Source organism: Citrus clementina, unplaced genomic scaffold (genome assembly GCF_000493195.1).
Source record: "Citrus clementina cultivar Clemenules unplaced genomic scaffold, Citrus_clementina_v1.0 scaffold_5, whole genome shotgun sequence".
Taxonomy (NCBI): Eukaryota; Viridiplantae; Streptophyta; class Magnoliopsida; order Sapindales; family Rutaceae; genus Citrus; species Citrus x clementina.
Window position 1 is genome coordinate 3,600,722 of NW_006262201.1, and position 16,174 is coordinate 3,616,895.

At 34.1% G+C, this 16,174-nt stretch overlaps 1 pseudogene; it reads right to left on the reverse strand.

Moving 5' to 3' along the window:
* Positions 1–14,420: 14,420 nt before the first annotated feature.
* The window catches only part of LOC112097780, a 60,380-nt pseudogene continuing 58,626 nt past the window's right edge, over positions 14,421–16,174 (reverse strand).

The window sequence follows — 16,174 nt, forward strand, 5'->3', positions numbered from 1 at the left end:
AAATACACATTTTAAGGCCCTAAGTTCTCGCTTTCCTTGCTTAATGTGTGCATATGAAGGCAAACCAAAGACCCTCAAACCAGAATAGTTTGCTGGTTTGCCAAACTCAAAGTCCAATGAGTGTTTTAAAATAAATTCTACATGAGGGGCTTTTATTCACTCTATATAAACTGTAGATAAGACTTATGCCCATAATGTTATTGATAACTTTGAATGAACAAGCGTGCGTCTCACCTTATCAATCAAAGTTCTATTCATCCTTTCAGCTAAACCACTCTATTGAGGGTATATATCTCACTATTTTGTGTCTTACAATCCCATTCTCGGTACAATAGTCATCAAATCTCTTATTACAAAACTCCATCATTGATGACAAAACAAGTTACACATGAATTTATGGATTAACACAAATCATAAGCACTCACAGCATTCATTACCTTAAAAAACTAGATTGAAAAAAGCCTAAAATTAAAAATCAAAGCCTTACAATGCGATATGGGAGGAGAATACAAAGTGTTTGATTCATACCTTAAACATGATGGGATATCATTAAGAGACTCTTGCCCATATACACACCAATAAAATGGAAAGGCTGAAAGAAAATACAGACATCTTATAGAAACTGGCCTAATACTTCTTGTTCAAGCTGACATACCTCTCAAATTCTAGTGGGAAGCTTTCTCAAATGCCACCTACCTCATAAACAGAATCAGTACTCATGTTTTAAATAATAAAACACCATTTGAAGCCTTTTAGTCAAAGAAACCAAATTATTCCTTTATCAAAATTTTTGGTTGTGAGCGTTATCCTTTCTTAAGACCTTACAACAATCATAAATTTGATTTTCATACTTCTAAATGTGTAAATCTAGGTTTCAGCCATACATATAAAGGTTACATGTGCCGAAATTCAAATGGAAGAATATACATTGCAGCATATGTTAACTTCAATGAAAGCTCTTTCCCTTTTCAAACAGATCCAAAATTTATGAGCTCCAAACTAGCCCAATCGTCTATAAATTCATCACAATGTCTTCTCCTTCTTAGAGTTATGGCAATGAGGTAACAACATCTGGTTCAAACTCATCTGATAATCCAATCCAAGAAATTACTCCTTCTAATGATCAAGGTTCTAACAACAACATGATCATATTATTCTAGTGCCCAATAATGTTTCAAATACACACTCTGAAACTCAAAATTCTTCAAACCATTGAATTAAGCCTTAAAACAATGAACTTCAAAACCAAAATCTTGATCTAAACCTTCACATCCTATGATAACTAGAGTCAAAGCTGAAATTTTTAAACTTAAAGTCTACAATACAGAAAAAGTCTTGTCACTAGATACACCCTCAAGTGTTGTTAAAGCTTTAAATGATTAAAGCTGGAAACTAGCAATGCAGGATGAGTTTAATGCTCTAATGAAAAACCAGACTTAGTGCTTAGTTCCCCGGAGCAAAATATAAAACTTGTGGGAAACAAATGGATTTTTAGGGTAAAACAAAACTTTGATGGATCAATAAATAAATATAAAGACAGACTAGTAGCAAAGGGTAGATTATCAGGAAACATTCAGCCATGTAGTAAAGGCAGCAATTGTAAGGATTGTATTGAGTCTTGCTGTTATGAATAGCTGAAGGTTGAGACAGAATGATATTAATAATGCATTCCTAAATGGAGAGCTGACTGAAATTGTATATATGCCTCAGCCAGAAGGATTTGTGAATTCAGATCACCCAAAGCATGTTTGTAAATTGAAGAAAGCTCTCTATGGTTTAAAACAAGCACCTAGAGCTTAGTTTGACAAATTGAAATTAGTTCTTGAATCATGGCAGTTCTGTTGAGCTAAATTAAACACATCCTTATATTTCAAACAAAATAGGAATGATCTAATCATCTTACTAGTTTATGTTGATGATATTATAGTCACTGAGAGTAATCATGTTGAGATTGAACAGCTCATTCACAACTTAGGAAATACCTTTGCTCTTAAGAATTTGAGGCAACTTAATTTCTTTCTTGGCATTAAAGTTACAAAAAATCAAAATACTCTAGTACTGTCTCAGGCTAAATACTTAAAGGAATTGCTTACCAAATTTGATTTAAAGAACTGTAATGGAGCAAACACTCCACTTGCAACAACTGAAAAGTTAAGCAAATACATGGGAAAGAAATGCCCAACTCAATATAGAAGAGCTATTGAAGGGCTGCAGTATGCTATGCTAACTAGACCAAAGATTGCACATGTAGTAAACAAATTAAGTTAGTTTATGGCAAATCCTTTATAGCCGCATTGAATAGCTTGCAAGCGAGTATCGAGATATCTAAAAGAAACAATTGACTACGAACTAAGTTTCAAGAAGTTTGATTCCCTTGATCTGATAGTCTATTCATATGCTAATTGAGGGAGTGATCCTGATGATAAAAGATCTACTAGAGGTTACTGTGTGATAATCTAATTAGCTGGAGTTCAAATAAATAGAGTGTGGTATCTAAATCATCAGCAAAGTCCAAATACAGGGCTATGGCATTGGCTTGTGCAGAGATAACATAGATATGTTAAGTTCTTAAAGAACTAGGTGTAAAACTCAGCTGCACACCTTTGTTGTTAAGTGACAATACAAGTGCAACTACAATTGCCAGAAACTCAGTTCTTCATTCCAAAACTAAACACATAGAAATGGACATTCATTTTTTCAGAGATAAAGTTGAAAAGAAAGAAGTTGAAATTGCATTTGCATCAAGCAATGACCAAATTGTTGATGTTTTAACTAAGCTAATTACTTATTTCCAATTCAGCTTCTTCAGAAACAAACTTAAAGTCTCTGCTAGAGATTTAAGTTTGAGAAGGGATGCTAAAATTATGGATGAAGCTGAACTTAGATCAAGTCATGGGGGAGTACCAGCTGGAGCCTACTTGTAAACCAAGGCAGTTGCTTACAAGACTGATGAGCTAAAAGTCACACGCACAAAGCAAGAAGATTCTAGATGGCAAAATAGCTACACAGAGATTCCTCAATTGTTATATGATGTAATAAATTAGTTATTAGTGAAAAACTGAGTTCAAAGTATAAAATTTACATTTAGTTTTGAGTTTGTTATAAGTATAACTGGAAATATTACTTGGATGCTGAGTTGAGCAGCTATAAATACCAGCAAGATATACAAAGAAGCATGAATGAAACAGTTACAAATTCTCTCTCTATGTGATCTCCAAAATTCTTCACGAGTGACTTGATAATGTAATTTATTATGCATTATGCATTGTTTGTTTTATTTGCAGCGCCTGGTATCAAGCAGGTTCAGGATGCAAAATTGACACATAAATTGGCCCTTGAATTGACCAAACAAGCTTTTAAAGCATTTTCAAATGTTTATAATGTAAAGGAATATGTATCTTTCCAGTCAAACACCATAACTGCTGCAGCAAGCTCTGGCATTGTTAAAATCGTAAAGATGTGTCTTCAAATGTTCCCATATACTATTTGGCTTTCGGCTGATAAACAAACCATACTGAAAGTTACTGTTCAACATCGACAGGAAAAGATTTTGAATCTTATGCATAATATGGTCGTATATAATAAGTTCACATCTCCCCAACTAATTAATGAATCTACTGAGGACACTATCTTGCATTTGGGAGCAAAGTTAGCACCTCCCGCTCATTTAAGAATTGTGCCTGGTGTAGCTCTACAAATGCAAAGGGAGGTGCAGTGGTTCAAGATTTTAACCCCTCTTAAACCACATAAATTATCCCTGCTGCTTACTCTTCCAATTAGTAATATTATGCCTTAACAATTTTGATATATGTTCTTGTAGGAGGTAGAGAAATTGGTGCACCATTTTCTTAAGGAAGCGCAAAACATAGATGGAAAACAGCTCGGGATATATTCACCAATCAACACAAAGATTTGCTAAAGAATTCAGAGAAATAGATGAAGGATACATCAAATCCTTGCATGGTTGTCACTGCTCTCATTGCTACTATAATGTTTGCGGCAGCTTATACCGTGCCTGGAGGCAACAATGAAAGTGTCATCCCAATTTTCTTTGTTAGGAAATTGGTGGGTGAAGCAGACACGCAGCTAAAATGAAATTAGAAGAAAAGTAAAGAACAAGCACAATAGAGGACACTAGAAATTACGTGGTTCGGCTTTTAGCCTACGTCCACGGGCAAAGACAGAAGGAAATATTTTACTAGTGAAAAGGAGTTACAAGTATTGTAGTATTTTAGCTCTCTACCCAAAACCCTAATACACCCAAACTCTCAAATCACTAAAATAAGAGCTTATAAATGCAAGCTCTTAAACTCTCTCTCAACTCCCTAAATTGTTCTCTCAAGATTGGATGAAAAATGAGGGTGGGAAGCCCTCTTTATATAGCCAAAATTTTGGCTCTTTTTTTTTTTTTTATTGGAGTCATTCAACACGGCACTACCAACAATGGCGGGCCGTGTTGAATGTTGAATGGTTGGCACCGGCCATCTAGATGGCCGGCGCCAGCCATGACTTTCAACATTCTCCCACTTGGAGATTTGATTGAGGACCAATCAATCTCCACACCATCCTTTCTGCTTCGCCATAGTCATGTTGCCTACGTTGCTGCTAGGCCACAGGAGGATCTACTCCAGACAAACTTATCAGTATTTATCGGCTTGGTCAAAACATCTGCTAGGTTCTCCTTCGTATGGATTTTCTGTAAATCCACACTTCCATCTTCCACTACTTCTCGAACGAAGTGATACTGAACTCCTATGTGCTTTGTCCTGGAATGAAAAGCTGGATTCCTTGCAATGTGCAAGGCACTCTGACTGTCACAAAACACAGGAATTTTCTGTTGTTTGTGCCCGAGCTCCTCCAATAATCTTTGTATCAAGATAGCTTCCTTGCAAGCTTGTGTAGCTGCCATTTATTCTGCTTCTGTTGTAGATAAAGCCACAACGGTCTGCAGTTTCGAAACCCAGCTTACAGCTGCTCCCGCAAGTGCAAACACATAACCAGTAGTGGATTTCCTTTTATCAAGATCTCCTGCAAAATCTGAATCCACATAACCTCTGACAGTAAACTCTGATCCTCCATAACATAATGCAACATCTGAGGTTCCTCTGATGTATCTCAGAATCCTCTTCACAGTTATCCAATGCTCTCTACCAGGATTCGCCATGTATCGACTGACTGCTCCCACTGCTTGTGCAATGTCCGGTCTTGTACATATCATAGCGAACATTAAACTTCCCACTGCTGATGCATACGGTACTCGAGACATCTCCTTCCTCTCTGCTTCATTGCTAGGACACATACTTGAGGATAATTTGAAATTAACAGGAAGTGGGGTAGAAATTGACTTACAATCTTGCATGTTGAAGCGCCGCAAGATTTTCTTCAAATAATTCTTCTGTGAGAGCCAAATCTTCCTGTTATTTCTGTCTCGGTGAATTTGCATCCCTAGAATCTTGTTTGCTGGTCCTAAGTCCTTCATTTCAAACTCCCTAGCCAACTGTGCCTTCAATTCTTGGATTCGATCTTTGTTGGGACCTGCTACCAACATGTCATCCACATACAACAGCAAAATGATGAAATCATTATCTTCAAACCTCTTGTAATATGTACAATGATCTGAACTGAGTCTGTTGTATCCAAGGCTCATGATGAAGGAATCAAATCTCTTATACCAACACTTCGGCGCCTGTTTGAGACCGTATAGAGATTTGTTCAACCTGCAAACCAAGTTCTCCTTTCCTTTTTCTGTAAAACCTTCTGGTTGGAGCATATAAATTTCTTCTTCAAGTTCTCCATGAAGAAATGCAGTTTTAACATCTAACTGCTCTAGATGTAGGTCAAATGTAACACACATTGCCAAGACTATTCTGACTGTTGTGAGTCGAACCACCGGAGAAAATATCTCGTTGAAGTCAATACCTTCTTTCTGAGCATATCCTTTCACTACCAGTCTCGCACGATACCGCTCCACTTGGTCATTGCCATCACGTTTGATCTTGTAGACCCATTTGTTTCCAATGGCTTTTCTTCCACGTGGTAGTGGTACAAGTTCCCATGTCTTGTTCTTGTGTAGAGCTTCAATTTCTTCCTGCATTGCTGTCATCCACAAAGCAACATCTGAGCTGTTTAAAGCTTCATGGAAAGTTGAAGGCTCTCCATCCTCTGTTAGAAGACAGTATGCAACGTTGATCTCTGTGACATACTCCGAGTGCCACGTTGGCGGTCGTCTCTCACGAGTTGACCGACGAACTTCTGGAGCCTCGGACTCAACTGGTTCTTGTTCCTCGTGCTCTGATGCTGCTTCAGAAGAATCTGAATCTTCTGGATTATTTTCGACATATACCGGCACAATCTCTGACTTTTCTTTTACAGTGCCATCATCTTCATCTTTTCTTTGCAGTTGATCTTCTACAAAAATAACATCTCTGCTGATGACGATCTTGTGGGCAGTGGGGTCCCACAGACGATACCCCTTTACTCCATCAGCATACCCCAAGAAGATACATCTTCTAGATTTTGCATCCAGCTTTGTTCTTTCTTGGGCATTGTACATCACGTATACAGGACATCCAAATGCATGTAGGTAGGAATAATCAGCTGGCTTTCCAGTCCACATCTCCATCGCCGTCTTCAACCCAATAGCTGTAGATGGCGACCGATTTACTATATAACAGGCAGTTTTGGCTGCTTCTGCCCAGAATGAATTGGGTAGACCAGCAGTCCTCAACATAGCTCTTATTCTTTCTGTAAGAGTTCTGTTCATCCGTTCTGCCACTCCATTTTGTTGAGGAGTGTATGCCACCGTGAACTGTCTCTGAATACCTTCTTGCTTACAGAAAGCAAGAAACTCGCCGTCTGTATATTCTCCACCATTATCTGTCCTCAAGCACTTGATCTTTTTACCAGATTCAAGTTCCACCCGCGCTTTGTATTCTTTAAACACAGGAAATACATCTGACTTTTTCTTAATTGGATACACCCAACATCTTCTGGAATAATCATCAATGAAAGTCACCATGTACTTTGCACCTCCCATGGATATATCCGATGATTCCCAAACATCAGAATGAATCAAGTCTAGAATGCATTTACTTCTAGCAATAGATCTACTGAATTTTAATCTATGCTGCTTACTTATAACACAATGCTCGCAAAATGGTAAACTTACCGATTTGAGCCCCGGAAGCAATTTTCGCTCAGAGAGAATCTTCAAGCCTTGTTCTGACATGTGGCCGAGTTTGAGATGCCACATCATCGTTGATTCTTCTCCATTTGACGCGACACACGCATCAGCCTCCTGTAGTGTTTCTCCTTTAAGCATGAATAGATTAGCACTGATCTTTTCTGCCTTCATTAATACAAGCGCGCCTTTAACGATCTTCATAATTCCATTCTCCACATGAGTTTTGTACCCATGACTATCCATTTGTCCCAAAGACAATAGATTTTTCTTTAGGCCGTTGACATGTCGTACCTCCCCAATTGTGCGAATTGTACCATCAAACATTTTTATTTTGATAGTACCAATACCAACGATCTCCAAGGCATGATCATTACCCATATATACAGATCCTCCTGAGATAGGTTCATATGTGTGGAACCATTCTCTCCTAGAGGTCATGTGCCAGGTAGCTCCTGAGTCTATAAGCCAGACATCAGACAGTCGTTTTCTGCCTTCTGAAACAGTTGTTGCCTCACTGTAGAGTATTTCGCCATCATCCGAGGTACTTGCTACACACCCCTGAGCATTTGATGACTCAGGTTCTTTGCCCTCTTTTCTCTTCTGGTTACTCCAACACTCTTTCTTGACATGCCCTTTCTTGCCACAGTTGTAGCATTTAACATTTTTCTTACTTCTGGATTTTGATCTACCATGACTTTGACTCCCACTGGGGCCACGTTCTGTTGATCTCCCTCTCGTCACCGATAGCGCCTCCGCTTGCTGCGAACTTGCTTGTCTGTTTTCCTTATTTTTCCGCCTGCTCTCCTCATTTAATACGGAGGCTGCAACATCGTCGAAAACTAGACTGTCCACTGGATTGTTGTTTGTCAGGTTGATGATGAGTTGATCATACGAATCTGGTAGACTTTGAAGTAGAAGTTCTGCACGTTCATTTTCCTCTATATTATGACCCAACATTATGAGTTGTGAAAATAGAGTCTTCAAGGTGTTGATGTGGTCGGTCACCATTGTAGATTCTGCCATTCGAAGAGTATAGAGTTTTCTCTTCAAGAAGATTTTATTGTGAAGTGACTTGGCCTCGTACAATTTTGTGAGAGTATCCCATATTTCCTTCGCTGTATTTTTCTCTGCCACACTGGATAATACTCCATCTGCAAGTGCCAAGTGTAGATCAGAAATGGCGTTGCCGTCTACCTCGTTCCACTTGTCATCAGTTATCTCCATGGGCCTTTCTCCAATTGCTACCAAGCAATTATTTTTCCTCAATACAGCTTTCATCTTCATTTTCCACAACGAAAAATTATTTCCGTTAAACTTCTCAATTTCATACTTTGCCTCCATTTTGTTGATAAATACCGCACACAAGCTAGTGTACCACCTTGAATAGTTGTGAGTATGTGTGAGAATGCACACCAGGAAAGTTCCCAGGAAAGACTGGAGGGGTCACAATGGTCCCACTTAAAACCCAGACTCCTTAATCTCTTATCGCCTTTGTGACAGAACTTTCCTAGACATGTACAAAACCACACAGTTGCTTTACTCACACCACTATTCCCTGCTTTGCACCGCAAAATTCTTGGATTGCTTCCACCGTTTCACGTGAATAGTACCGTATACGTGAATAGTACCGTATACGTGAATAGTACCGTCTATGTAAACAAAACCGTATATGTGAACAGTATTGTATACGTGAACAGTATTGTATACGTGAATAGTGTCGTATACGTGTACAATGCCGTATATGTGAATAGTACCCCTTACGTGAACAGTTCCCGACTCCAAAAATACAACCAATAGCTCTGATACCACTGTTAGGAAATTGGTGGGTGAAGCAGACACGCAGCTAAAATGAAATTAGAAGAAAAGTAAAGAACAAGCACAATAGAGGACACTAGAAATTACGTGGTTCGGCTTTTAGCCTACGTCCACGGGCAAAGACAGAAGGAAATATTTTACTAGTGAAAAGGAGTTACAAGTATTGTAGTATTTTAGCTCTCTACCCAAAACCCTAATACACCCAAACTCTCAAATCACTAAAATAAGAGCTTATAAATGCAACCTCTTAAACTCTCTCTCAACTCCCTAAATTGTTCTCTCAAGATTGGATGAAAAATGAGGGTGGAAAGCCCTCTTTATATAGCCAAAATTTTGGCTCTTTTTTTTTTTTTATTGGAGTCATTCAACACGGCACCACCAACAATGGCGGGCCGTGTTGAATGTTGAATGGTTGGCACCGGCCATCTAGATGGCCGGCGCCAGCCATGACTTTCAACATTCTTGAGAGATCTTGAGAGACAAATTATTCATGGTGTTTGCTATCTCAGATGCACTAGGGCTTATTTTCTCTTCTACTTCACTTTTGGTGTTCTTATCTATCCAAACTGTGCGGTATGCAGAAGAAGATTTCCTCGAGTCACTGCCAAAAAAATTAATAATAGTTCTTGCTTCTCTCTTCCTCTCTATCGTGAACATGATGATATCTTTTGTGGCAACTTTTTCAATTGTTCTCCATGATAGATCGAAATGGTTAGCCGTTACAGTTCCTATCCTGGCGTCTCTCCCTGTGACCATATATGTATTACTGCAGCTGCCATTGTCTGTTCAAACGTATCAATCGACGTATGGATCCGGCATCTTTCGACTTGTTAAGATTTAGTACTTCTTGTATGTTTAGTAATGTGAGTCCCAATCCTAATGTGGATTCTTCATGAACGATGTTGTATTAAAGTCTTTCTTTCATATTTAAAATAATAAAGTTTGGTGTGTGACATTGTTACTTGGATATGCTATCTTGCTGCTGAAAGTTTAAGGCATAGTTCAAAGTTTTGGTCAAACTTATAGTTGTCTGAGAAAAATTTAATTAATTTTATGTGGAATCCGTGCTATAATTTATCCAACATAAGAATTAATGCAGTGGAGTGTCGAGAAACTAAGGACTGAACTGAACAAAACTGAAACTATTTAAAAATAGAAGAATCTTGCTAAACTAAAGGATTTTATTGATATTTTACCAGAAACATTACAACGGCTCACTCTTCTTTCTCTCTTCTAATTTTTTACTTTTCACTTAGAGCATCTCCAAAATACTCTTAAAATAAAATTCTACATCTTATTTGAAGAGTTATATCAATATTAAACACTTCAAAAAACACGTTAATTTACATTCTTCAAATAAGATTTGTTTCTTACTCTTTAATATTGCCGAGTGAGTTTCTCCCTCTTCTATTAATATTTTATTATTATTTATTGAAAAGATAAGACTGCAATAATTATCATTTATGTTTCCTTTCAAAAACATAACAGCAATTCAATTTAATAGTGGAAAGATTTGATTAAAATAATGTTAACTTATACTTATTTAATGAGTCTTTTCGAGGAGATTGTATTTTTCTATCCACTTATTTGCCACATCATTAAGCAAATTGATATTTGAAGAGTAAAATGTAAAAAGTCTTTTGGAGATGCTCTTAATACCTACAACAAAGAGTTTAAGAATATTTATAGTAACTTAGAACTAATATAAACCATACAAATATTAAATTACAAAGATTTAACAACCACATTTTACAAATATCTCAAATATTCAAGAAATATTTAAACTTAGATATTTCTACCACCATTAAATATTAAAATCAATATACATCATTTATTCTCTTACTATTTCTCTAATACCCTAAAACTCTCCTTGCACTAAAACATTTAAAGGAAAGTAAGTAAAAGAAAAATATCTTCTTATTCACCGAAACACATTTTTTTTAATACTTAATTTTTATGTAAATGCTGTTTATATAATTTTATTTAATTTATAATAAATAAAAATAAAAATATATTTAAAAATAAAGGTAATGCGGTTAGACGTTATTGATCATTATAAAAATAATAAAAGATAAATGATAGTACGGAAATACTGACAATCACCCCTAAAATTAATGATACTCTTTTTTCAAATTACCGAGTGTTCAATAATCAACGGAAAATTGTGAGTTGTTTAATTTTTTTATTTTCTTACTTGTAGGTGCCAAAAGCTTTGATCTTTTGCTAGTCGTCTGATGGGAAACCATATCATGGGTCAACCATGATCCATGTGTTTGTTACAAATCCAACTAAACAGATAAATTTACTTCATGAGTTTGTTATAAAAATAATAAAAGATAAATTTACTTGTTTGTGAGGTAGTAAAACCAACTAAACACATGAGTTTGTTACAAATCCTCAGTGAATTCAAAATTTGACCAATTTAGTAAACGAATTAAATCTAAATCTCCGTTCTGAATTGTTAAGTTCGTTGTACAGAATTAATAAACAAAGAATCAAATCAAAGAATTAATATATGTTGATGGCTGACGAACTTTCAGGAAAGCCAACATGGAAGTTGCACCATAAATTTCAGCAAGATATTTCGACATGTGCCGATGTAAAATTCTTAGAATTGATAATTAATTCTACGTGGTATAGTCTTTATGGTGGAGTATAATAATTCTTTGTATTGAGGATTATGACTATAGGTGAAGACGATAAGGATGGTGTGGAGATTGATTGGTTCTCAATCAAATCTCCAAGTGAGAGAATGTCAAAAAGGTAAAGCGGTAGGCACTGTTTGTCCTCCTCTTTTCTATATCCAATTCTCAGTTTCTCTTCTTCATTTAGAGAGTGCTTTTAAAGAGTTTAGTGATTTGAGAGTTTGGGTGTATTTGGGACTTGGGTGAGAGAAATTATTTCTGAGAGTATGGTTGTAATAATTTCTCTCATAGTCAATACTTTTCTCTAGTTGTCTTTTGATAATGGCCATGGTTTTTCTCCTGATTTCGAATTTTCCACTTAAATCTTGTGTGTGTGGGATTGATATTATTCTCAATTTAATTTTTCTATTGATTTGTTACTTGATAAATTACTTGGAGTGGTCTTGGAAGGAAACTCAATTTCCTAACAATCAAAACCTACAAAATTGTACCCAAGTTCAAACAAACACTTTCTTTTGGAAAACTACACTTTCGAATTAAAATATGTATAGCTCGTTTGTTAAAATAAGGATTTCAAGCAATATACAGTATTTCTTTGTCGCATAAAAACAATTTATTGCATCAAAACAGAGTAAAACGGTAATCAAAGCACACGCATATTTATATATTTTACCTGCTTCAATGGCATTAGGAGCAGCAAGTCTAAAATCATTGCCAATTTGGGGGATTTCTTCTGTTCTCAACGGTCGAGGAGATGACCAATATTGCCCATCTAGGCCAGGTGTCACTCCCTTATTGGTACTTGAGATCAGAACTTTTCCATTTGGCTGAAAGCCTATGTTTAAATATTACAAGTATCATTTACAATTAGAATTATCGGAGCCAAATTCTAAAAAATAGTTGTTAACTAAATAAATCATTACGTAGAGAAATTAAAAACATTGTATTGATTTAGAACCATTTCAGATGAATGATTCAATCTATATTTAAAATAAGGATCAATTTATTGGCAAGATTAGGTTTATCTTGAAAAGAAAAATTGCACATTAGTATTTTTAGTTTTTCGCATTCAGATCAAGCTTAAAATATAAATCCATGTCAAACTCACAAATTGGCATTACACTATATAAATATTTTAGAATATCCTCTCTTTTTTTTGTAGTTTTTAGTTAAAATAAAGAAAAATGTTCTAATTAGAAAAATTTGTCAACTACTTTTTCGTTTTTAATGGAATTCACTTAAAAATAAAAAATAAAAAGTCTTTCTAAATTGGATTTGGGTTTCATACCAAAGGTAGATACTCGGCCTACGTGCCGAAGCTGACAAAAGAAGATTCCACCCTTCTGATGAACAGCATCCACAATTGGTTTCCAAGCTTCCACTTGCTCTTTTGTCCAAATTCCAGGAGTGTTTGGATACCTTCAATTTATTTAAATTAAGTGGTGATTGTCAAAATTGATTCTCCAAAATGTGCTTCTTTTGATACATGCAACGTAAAATGAATTTCTAAATTTTAATTGAGCAGTGGTATCCATCTTAAATTTTTTAACTCAAAAAATTATTCTAAATGATGTGGCATTCATCAGTTTGTTAGTGAGATCATATAATTAATTTATTTGGATCTCATAAAAAATCACTAATTACTCAAAAAATGACACATCTTAGTCATACAACCCATTTTCTACTTTAACAAAGGAACGCTGAGAACATCCATATTGTGTTTTACAATTTTCATGTCATTGCAATTTTCATTTTTCTTGTGTTTAAATTTATATAATATATTGTGCTAAAAATAGTTAATTAAAAAAGAAATTACATAAATTAATTTAAAATTATTTTCAGTAAATCAGTACATTTTAATTAAAGTGTTAGCAATTAAAAATTAATTATTTCTTTATTAAAAAATAAATACAAAGCCATTTGAAAAATAATACTAAAGGCACATTAAATTTTTTTATGATTTTTTTCCTTTGCTCTGTTTTTCGATCGTCTGATTTTTTCTTTTTTAACTTTTCTCTGAATTTACAAACTCCTTTTTCTGGAGACATTTTTTTGGACATCCAAATAAAAACAATTGGCAGAGCCTTTTCAATCACACTTCAAAGAAAAATCGTTTTGCATCATCTAAAAGTAGGGCATCAACCTATAGTTTACGAAAAATACATAACATAACTAAAATTAAAAAATCGATCGTATGGCATTTATTTTGATACATTATATTTACATACGAAAATGACATGCATTTAATTTTTTTTAAAATGAAGATATAATTACAAATTACCCTTGAGCGGTATCAAAGACCCCAGTTAAATCCAATATTTCATGTTAATTAAAATAAATTCTCAAAGAAAAAGTTAAAAAATTACTAACAAGTAACATTTGTGACTAAGATCTTTTCTCCAAAGTTTCTCAAAAGAGTAATGTTAGGTATTCGAACATATAAGTCATAATTTAAATCCTAACTAATATGATATTCATCCATTGGATAACAGTTAAGTAATTTTATAAGTTATGAAAATCTATCATTTAATAAATTAATGACACAGCAATAAGACTCAAGTTGGGAGTCCAATGTTTAAGATCCTTAGCATTATTGTCCTTAAAGATATAAATAATGATATTCTCATAAAAATATTAGAAGAAAAAAATAGTAGCCAAAAAATTAAGTAAACGAATAATTAATCTTCGATAAAAATATTATTAGGTAAATGGCAGCTGCTCCCATTGATGCAATCTTTCAACTCTGTCTTGCCTCAATCTCTTTCTCTGCTTATAGCTTCTTCTCCCTTCAACATCTGATTTTACAGAAAAGATGAGCAAATAATTCAAATTAGAAAAGTCTAAATTTGAATCTCCTGGTCTAAAAGTAAAAGAAAATTTAAAGAGAGGAGTGATTCAAATTGATGTGTGCACTTAACTTCCATCTGGCGTGTAATTAATAAGTCCAAATTATATATCAAATGGTCAATTATGAAACGCGAACTAATTAATACAAAAATTGAAATTTCTGGGAGTATAAAATTAAATGACGGTCTCTTTTTTCCATAAGATTTCCACCACGTGAATAGAAAAAAAAAAGAAGGTAAATGTTCGTTAGGCTTTATATTTTGAATTAAGTGTTTATTTAATTTTATTATCTAAAAAATACCATAAGATACCTTTATTATTAAATATATTACACTCCAATCCATATGTTTTTCTTTTCTTTTCTTTATAGTAATATTTTTAGGGATATCAATTAAAAGAAAAAAATGATAATTTATCAAATCAACCTTAAAAGTAATATAAAAATTTACACAAATTTTTATATTATTATTTTATTTCAAGATTAATTTGATAAATTATTTTTTATGAAATAAGTATTAGTAAGATTGTTATAAGGATATTAAAAAGTGCTTTAAGTTGGCTTGTATTAATTTATTTATAAATAATTATTAGTAAAATTGTTGCACAGCTACAAAAAATATTAGTTGTTTTACACTGATATTTATTCTTTGATTTACTAATAAATAATTATTCATTAATTTTCCAATTAAATTTTTTGTTGATAAATTAATTAATGTCAAAAATATTGTCGGAAAGATATAATTGAAAAAGAAAAGAAAAAGTAAGGGTAAGAATGTAACATATTTTACTATAAGAATGTTTTGAGGTATTTTAAAAAATATAGAGACTAAATAAACACTTAAGTCAAGAACAAAGGGATTAAACGAGCATTTATCCTAAAAATATATTGAATAGTAAGTTATGAAACACCCAACTAATATATTTATTTAAATTTTTAGAGGACTAAAATTGAGGGGGATTGTCAATTTTTTCCTAAAATTAATATACATCATTTACTCTCTTTACTATTTCTCTAATACCCTAAAACTCTCCTTGCACTAAAACATTTAAAGGAAAACAAGTAAAAGAAAAATATCTTCTTATTCACCAAAACACATATTTTTTTAATACTGAATTTTTATGTAAAAGCTGTTTATATAATTTTATTTAATTTATAATAAATAAAAATAAAAATATATTTAAAAAATAAAGGTAATAGGGTTAGACGTTATTGATCATTATAAAAATAATAAAAGATAAATGATAGCTTAAAAAACTTAAGCTAATTTTAGGAAAGGATAATCTGTGTACCCAACAACAGGATCAGGAATGTAAAACGTGCTTCTGTTGTACTTGTTCAAAGGTGCATTCAGCTCAAAGCGCTTCGGCAAATCCGGATTAGCTAAAAACAAACGGCCAAAAGCAACCAAATCTGTATAATTCGCTGCAACAGCTTTGTTGCCTTCATCTCTATTATATCCTCCAGCAGCAATGAAAGTTCCCTCAAAAGCTCTTCTCATCGACAATAAGCTGTGTTGAGTTCAGACTTGTGATACGAATGAATTTAGATAAGAAGAAGTAGAAGTCGAAGAAGTTAGTGATAGTTTAGTTTCCAGTTTAGAAAGGGAAGTCAAAGAATTAGAGAGAAGAATATGAATTGATTAGAGGGGGGAAAGACAACTTCATTCCATTCCCTCCCCATTAC